Source organism: Octopus bimaculoides, chromosome 7 (genome assembly GCF_001194135.2).
Source record: "Octopus bimaculoides isolate UCB-OBI-ISO-001 chromosome 7, ASM119413v2, whole genome shotgun sequence".
NCBI classification, from domain to species: Eukaryota; Metazoa; Mollusca; class Cephalopoda; order Octopoda; family Octopodidae; genus Octopus; species Octopus bimaculoides.
Genome location: NC_068987.1, coordinates 46,131,192 through 46,140,164, shown reverse-complemented (window position 1 = coordinate 46,140,164; position 8,973 = coordinate 46,131,192). Strand labels below are relative to the sequence as shown.

General features: G+C 35.6%; 1 protein-coding gene across 1 annotated transcript in view; it reads left to right on the top strand.

Annotated features, from left to right (window-relative positions):
• Positions 1-8,973, top strand: part of LOC106873181 (basic helix-loop-helix ARNT-like protein 1) — a 789,862-nt gene that overhangs the window by 261,105 nt on the left and 519,784 nt on the right. The window contains exon 4 of the mRNA XM_052969590.1: positions 2,711-2,857. The gene's annotated coding sequence lies outside the window, so the exon portion shown is untranslated. The remainder of the gene's footprint in view (positions 1-2,710; positions 2,858-8,973) is intronic.

The following is an 8,973-nucleotide window of genomic DNA, read 5'->3' as shown; positions in this document are numbered from 1 at the left end:
GAGAGAGAGAGTTTATGTGTGTGTGGTATGTGGGTGTGTGTGTGGGTGTGTGTGTGTGTGTGTGTGGGTGTGTGTGTGTGTGCGTGTGTGTGTGCGCACGCGGAGTATATAAAAAGCATGGATCACATAACTGGTGAAATATAGATAAGGATTGAAAATGACATAACCAAGTAAATAGGCAATTAAAGTATATTCTCTAACCTGAAAAATTAGATTTTCCTTTTCCTAATTTTATAAGATTAGTAATTTTCATGAAATCGTCTACCTTTCCTTTGAAAATGTCAATAATTAATGCTAGGATTTTGTTTTCTTTTTCCAACTAGATGGGAAATTGATTAATTTCGTTTCTGTACAACATGTAGTACATCACTCTTATATTCTCAAAGGTTCGTTTTACCCTTTAGCATTCAGATTTCTCTGTCAAATGTATTGCTTCTTTATTCACCTTGTTTTGAACTAACCATGCATTATCTTGTAGCTTCAAGATTTCAATGCTATGTTTGTATGTTTTTAGAATGATTTTGTTGAGTAAGTGTAAAAGGTTGTTAACATAAAACAGGTAGAATATTTTGGGCCGGATATGGACAGTTTAAACGCTAAAGAGTTAATTGTGTTTTTGTGTTCCTGGTCAGTGATGAGAGCATTCACATTCATAGCGTGAAACATGAAGCCACAGTTTCCAAGTAGACCAGCAGCTCATAGGTCTTGAGTTTGAGTTCAGCACTGGCATTTTGTTGAATGTCTGGGAGAGGATAAAGGAGGCGTTGTTAGAGAAGAATAGGGAGTAGTCATTATTATTAGTGAAGAATAGGGAGTATTTATTGGGAAAGAATAGCAAGTAGTTGGGACAAACAAGGGATAACTTGGAGGCAGGATAAGGTGTTGTTTGGTGGGGGAAGAATAGGGAGTAACATTTGAGAAAGAATTGAGTACTTAGTTTATCTCAGAATCATTTTATGAAATAAAGTGATGTCCTAGGTTTATATGGATATATATATGTATATCCTGGTTTTGATGTTAAGCTTAATCTGTCCACTACCCAGATTAACACTCCTACTTAGTCCATAGAAGCCTGTAGCAGGGTCTCCACTGTTGCAAACATTTATTCCAGGTCTCTGGTCTAAAGATAACTTCTTCCTGTCAATCTTGGAGCCCTGGAGAAGATCATGTAGCCCTTCCTATCCTGACAAAGCTTTTCATGAAACACACACACACACACACACACACACATGTCCAATATCAGCACAGTCATCTTTTCTGCACTCTTCAGACTATACCTTTGATATGAAGCTGCTGTCTCAGATCCCATGGGCTCAACATCTGATGCAGATTAACAACACGTACTCATCACACTTCACCATTCCTACCACATAATGTCTTCCAAATTTAGTGCTTATGCTTCACCACTGTATTCCCTGTAATTCTTTGCATATGCTAAATACAGTCAGTCTTTGTTAAGAACTGAGCCAGATTCTTTACATTGATACAAGAATGCATTTTTGCTGTGGAAACTTACAATCAAGAAAGGATCACCTTATATGACTGGTATCTACCTCAACCCTTTAACATTTCGATTATTCTGTCAAGTGTGATGTTTTCTGGTTCATATTCTTTTGAATTAATTAGGCATTGTCTCATAGCTTCAAGATTTTGATGAAGTGATAGTTTATTTTTAAAATATCATTGTAAGATAGGTGTGAGCAGCTGAATCTGCACAGTTTGAACATAAAACAAAGCACAATATTTGGATTTGATATGGTCAGTTTAAATTCTAAAGAATTAAAGAATCAGATGAAATTCTGTCAAAGATTGCAAATGAATGTGTCTGAATATTGTAAGATTCTTGATTTGGTAATATAACAGTAGAATCCAAAGAAATTGATGTTCTGCATCAGAAAACATCATCATCATCATTTTAATATTCACTTTTTCATGCTCACACAGGTCAGACAGGATTTGTTGAGGTAGATTTTCTACAATTGGTTGCTCTTTCCATTGCCAGCCCTCACTTGTTTCTAAGTCAGGTAATATTTCCTCATTGGTGATCATGCTTTTACAGAGGATTGGCAATGAACAACATTGTTTGCATGATGGTGATTCATGTTTACAACTACCGTGTGATGTCATGACAAGGAAACACACACACACACACACACACACACACACACACACACGATAGGTTTCTTTCACTTTCCATCAATTAAATCCATTCACAAGGGTTTGGTTGGTCCAGAACTATAGTAGAACACATTTGCCCAAGGTGCTATGCTATGAGATTGAACTCAAAATCATATGGTTAGAAAAAAAAAAAACTTAACCATATAGCAAAGCTGATGCCTATGATATGAATATTTCAGACAATGGAGTATTTTTTATGCTTTAAAAAAAAGAAGTTTTAACATTTCAGACATTTGTCCTTCTGTGGAGAGAGAGAGACAATAAAACTAACAGCTCCATCACTAAACCATAAAATGATGTAATATTTTGGTCTAATAGTTTGGTAGAAATTCGATAGGATTAAATACTTTGCAGTGTTCTTTTTATGTTTCTTCTCATTCTAAGTTCAAAACTTAGTGGGATTGACTTCATCCTCATTTTATGAAAAAAAGAAAAGAAAAAATGCTTCTTTGTATTTGGAAACAAAGTAGTTCATTTTTCTTACCAAAATTTTTAATATTTTCTAAAATTTTCTTCCCTCTTTTTTTTCTAGATATTTCTAAGAGTTGGCAGTTACCATTCTCAATGCTGCGACCTTTATCTAGCTAGCTGCTGGCCAGAGCATTTGCTCTGATGCCATTGGCTTGGTCACTCTTTCTTCATTTTACCATTGGTCTTTCAGTGGATAACAGCTGAAACGGTAAGTATCACCATTTCATCTTTGTTTCATTTGTTTTATAAATTTTATTGCTAAATCCATGGAAAAAAAACCCCCACTAATTTCATATCATTCAACTGCTCACCCCAACTCCTAGTCTGTCTATACACAATATCCTCTTTTTTTTCTTCTATTGCTACTATAACAGTCTATGCTCCTATGAACAAGTAAAAAATGGGTACTTCTCCATTCTAAACTCATTTACTACAGTTATTCCTCTTCCTTTTGTGGACCTTATTTAGTATCACTCTCCCCTAATCCTCCACATTTCACCCGGACTTTCATCCTCAAATTTTCAAATCTCTAGAACTATATCCTTGCTCCTGAGCTAATGAAGGAACCTCCATGCAGTCATCTCACATGCTAGAAACCGCATCCAAATCTCTCTCAACTCACACACAATTGTCTTTAGTAAAGAAGGATACATGTAACCAAACGGTCCACAGAGATATAAAAAGTTGGGGTGATGAATGTTGGATGCTTGTAATCATCTATTAGCTGGGGCAGGGCTGACTGGGAGATAATGGGAGATAAGTAATAACGATAACTGGAGCTGATAGGATGTGGATTCAAAGATAACCCTGTGCCAGAATATTGCAAAGAAACCATCTTAAGGTAAAATCCCAATCCAGTGAATAAGAGCCGGACAGATCCATTCATGGCTACAATTAAACACTTATCATATACATGAACACACAAACATTCACATATGCATACACACAGACATGTATGGGCACACACATACACAAGTACACATGCATAATACACTCACATATGTGCACATACCCAAATACACACACATGCACAATTATATAAAAACACATGTATACACACACACATACACATACACACAGGTATACATACACAAGCACACAGACACACATATACAAATACAGACACAAGTACAAACTATCACAGACACATACACACGCTAACACACACATACACACACACACACATACACATGCACACATACACACACACATACATACACACACACATACATACACACATGACTCTTAAGTGCTTAAGTGAAGTCATAAGTTTAACTGAAATCTTGTGTGTATTTTCTGTAAAATGAATGCTATGCCCATTACAAGTGTGTGATCCCTAATAAGCAGATAGGGGAAAATGAAGTAGTTTCATGCAGCATTGAACAACTTTTGATAAGGTTGTGTAGCATGATATAAAAATACCAATGTAGAACACTAATAACAATATGGCTTAATTACAAAATAGACATTTCACTTTTACCTTCATTATGCTACTGATAACAGTGCTTGGTACACCTGTGACATCAAGAACTTTCTATGTAACTGTTTTTATCTTTTTGAATAAACTTCTTCGCATAAACCCTTGAATATGGCTCTTCATATTGTTTATAGAAACTCCCTTAAAGTACCTTTGTCAACTTCCCATTAAGTCTTATTAAATTTAAGACTATTCTATTTCAATAGAATTTATGCTTCTTAAGCAAATAACTAATAGCCACTCAGGACTGATGGAATATAAAATTGATGGGATGTGCTGAGAGGGAAGTGATAGAAAAGCTCAACATTGTTCTCCAAACACTTTGATTATTAGTTTCCTTCTATTTGAAATTAAGAATTTTTCCAAAGTATTATATGTCTTTTAAACAACATAGACACAATGTTATACAAAATTATTTTTGCTTTGTTTTCATTCATTGGCATTACCTAACTCCTCACCTGCAATGCTTAACAGATTTTTTTTAAAATTGTTTATCTTTAATGCATGCAGAATAATATTACTCTTACGGTTTCGTATGACACATTACTGCTTAGGACAGTATCAGACAGCAAGCCCTGATATACATGTTATCACAAAAAATGTACTAACCTTGTTTACAATCATTCTGAAGGATGCAAAGAGCACTAATACAAGAGAGAAAACTCTACATATTCTTCTATCATTCATTTCCATTCTATACAAGAAAGACTGCAGGACTGGCTCTTGACTAAGAAAATATTTAACAGGATATTAATCATTTATCTGCCCAATACTGCTGCCAAAATTTTCCTCCTCAACAAATTCCCCACCATTTCTGAAACAGGAACCATGCAAATCAGCACAACCCATTTCATGCAGTATAACAATCAAGCCGATTGTGAAAGCTCCAAACGTAATAGTTGCATTAAAGCACATTTGAACTTTCTGGTTCTCTGAAATTCATTTGCTTTGTGCTTCTGTTGCAAAACTAATTTTCTCCTGCATTGTATGTGACCACTGGAGTCTTTGAGCCTTACCAGAACATCCTAAGGAAATATCAGTTCTGCAGAGTTTTAGCTACATACAGTTACAAACTTCTCTTCTCCCTCTATGATGCACATTTTAAGCTGAAGGAAGAATAAGCTGTTGTCAAGAGATTTGGTTGTATCCTTGCAATATGTCTTGTAATGCCAATTGTTCGTAATGCTGAGGAAGAGGCTGATGATAATGCTAGTAGAGACGATAATAACAACAATAACAATGACGATGATGATGATGATGATGATGATGATGATGATGATGATGTGGTGGTGGTGGTGGGGGGGGGACTATAACAACAACCTGAGGAAATGTTGCTTTCTTAAGTTTTGCTTTTGAAAAATATTTTCACATCTTTAGTTTTATCAGCTGGATTGACCATTTCATTCACATCTCCCTTCCTCTCACTACCAGTCAACCTATCTATCTATCTATCTATCTATCTATCTATTTATCTACCCCCTCCCCCCCACACACACACATATGTATACAAATAATACATCCATCAATTTATCTTGCTATCTATCCATCTGTCCAGTTATCTATCAACCCAGCTATCTGTCTATCTATTAATCTGTCTGTCTGTCTATCTATCCATCGATCTACTAATCCATCCATCCATCCATCCAGCTGTACATCCACCCATCAGCTTATCTGTCAGTCTTTCTACAAACTTCTGTTAATCAATTCTCTCTCTTTTCTGTAACTATCATGAAACTGTTGACCATAATGATATTGCTGCTGGTGCTGGTGATGATGATGTCAATGGAATTTAGACTGGTGGTGGTGATCTGATGGTAGTTTGTTAATGATAGAGCGGTGGGATTTGGTAGTGGTGTTTATGAACATATGTTGTGTCTGGATAGATCTTGGTTCATAGAATTTGCATTTCATAAGCGAAATAGCCATTAGGGGCTGATTAAGTATAGAATTGATGTGATGTGATAAGCTGATATAGAAATGAGGGGTGGGAGTGGCAGAGAACACGAGAGAGTAATAGAGAGAGAAAGAGAGAGAGAGATAATAGATAGATAGAGAGAAAGAGAGAGAGAGAGAGAGCGCTCTTTTAGAAGTCAAAGTGACAGAGGAATTGAGAGAGTAACAGAGAGGGAGTGAGCTGCAAAGAGAGGGAGGAATGACCGAGAGGTGTGACATATTGAGGGAGACAGGTGGGAGTGGCAGAGTTTTGTGGAGAAAGATTGAGGGTTGGGGTGGAGATAGAAAAGGAGAGGAATAGAGAAGGGAGTGTCAAGAAAGGAAGGAGACAGATAGATGACAGGTTAGATGGACAGTCACAATATTTCTACAATCACATCTAATTGCAACTCATACATACACACATATATCTACACATACATATATATAGATACACATACATATACATATATATAGCTACACATACAAACATATATACCTACACATACCTACACACATATATGCATGCATATACATACATACATACATGCATATATATATACACACACACACTCATATACATACATGGATATTTTTCTGCATACCTGTATATAATTGTACTAATATATACATTTGTCAGCATATATGTGCATACACATACAAAGTGGGCGGTGCTCCAGCATGACCCTAACTGTGATTGCTAAAAACACTACAGGAGCTAGAACTAAATAACCTATCCACATACATAAAACCATGCAAATACACAGATATATGTACCTACTTACCTGCAAGCACACACACACACACACACATACACACAAACTCATACACATACATACACATACCCAACACTCCTGTTCATACATATACACTTATATATACGCTAATATGGCAATTACCAAGAGGATGTACCCAAAGAAAAAGTTGTTTATATGAAGACTGAAAAGCTGCATACATCGGATGCAGTAGTGTTGCAGCATTGCATTCATTTTATCGGTGCATCTGTACTATGCAGTATTAACTGCAGATGACAACAGAGCTACAATAGTAGCAATAACAATGTGGACAACAACAACAACAGCAACAGTTGCATGAGCACACACAATAACAACAATAATAGCAATGAGCAAATGGTGGAGCCTCTATGCAATCATTTAAGATGCTAAAAGTAGCAGCTAATTTCCTCTCCAGTCCCACCTGGCCATTTGTAAAGTAAAAAAGAACAATTTGGGTAACAGGGTTCATCATAACAATACCTGTAAAAAGAAAGGGTGGAGGTTGGTCATATCTCAAATTCCTTTAATCATAGGCCTGTTTGACCAGGATTAACCTGAGGGTAAATAATAATAACAACAGCCAATAATAGTCATAATAATTACTTTAACAAAGACAACAACTAGAGTGACTATGACAACCAGTGAAAGCAACAACAATAGTTGTCGTGACAACAACAATGGTGTACAGATGATGATGTTTGTTCAGCTATATTTGTGAATGTGTAATGCAAAACTACACATTTGTGAGTATGTGTTAATAGGTGTGTAGTGTGTGGTTGTGAACATTTTTACTGCTTTTACACCTGTATGTGTAAATACACATGTATTTGTGTCAATATTTTTACAGATAAATGTCATTAACTGTTGTATACACTGCAATATGTTTGCAGATAAGATGTGTACTTTTAGTGTATGCTTGTGCATATCATAATGTGTTTTATGTATTTGTGTTATTTGTGTATGTGTGTGTAGATAAATAGATAGATAAATAAATGTAAACACACACACACACACACACATATATATACATATATATATAGCTCTTCAAAATACTTCCAAAATGCCAGAGAAACCTGCAGGTGTGGATGTAGGTGTCTTCGAAGTAAAGCTGGATCTCCTCCTGTCAAGGGTTCCTGACGAACCTACTTCACAGCAAGGAAACACAGATGAGGGCAGCAGCAGCAGCAGCAAACTCCCTCATTCACCAAATACTACACATCAGAGGAGGTGTCAAACAATGAAAGTGTAGCACAGCCAATGGTGGTGCACCAGTATGACCACAGCTTTAAAAGCTGAAACAGGTTAAAGATATATATATATATATATATATATATACATCATACATACATACACACACACACACGCACACACACACACACACACATACACGCACACAAATATATATATATATATATATATAATAAACTTTTACAAGAAAAAGCAGACTTCAAAATTTTAGCTTGCTTGCCTTCCTTAGAAGGCAAGTTCTCCATGTCAAGTTCTCCCTGGTAAAAGTTAAGTTCCACTAAACTGTATTGAGTAATCATTCAGTTTAATGTTAAATTGTTTTTATATACAACTTAACATAAAGAAACAAACATGCACTAATACATATACGTATCTGTGTTTGTATGTGTATGTGTGTGTTTGAGTGTGCATGCAGTGTTCAGTTTGCAATAAATGTCAGTGTTTGTGCATGGTGTTTCAATCTGTATGTATATTTTCTTGAATAAAACCTGTTGATTATATATACATATGTGTGTGTATGTGTGTGTGTGTGTGTGTATGTATATCCAAATAGGCTAATAGCCAGATTCCATACGGGAGTACCCATCTATAACCACCCCTTTCTGTCATTTACATGTAAAAATCCATACACACATGATGAGATGCATGATACTGAAATACATATATGTACTTATATATGATCGTATGAGCGTACATAGATTAATATGTATGTACGTATGTGTAGATGTTTGTGTATTTTAGCGTGCGTGTGTATGTGTGTGTGTATGTGTTGTGTGAGTATGTGTGTGTATGAGTGTGTACATGCATGCGAAAATAGTGACATATATATGTGTATACTTTAAGATTAAACATACATACATATATATATATATATATATATATATATATATA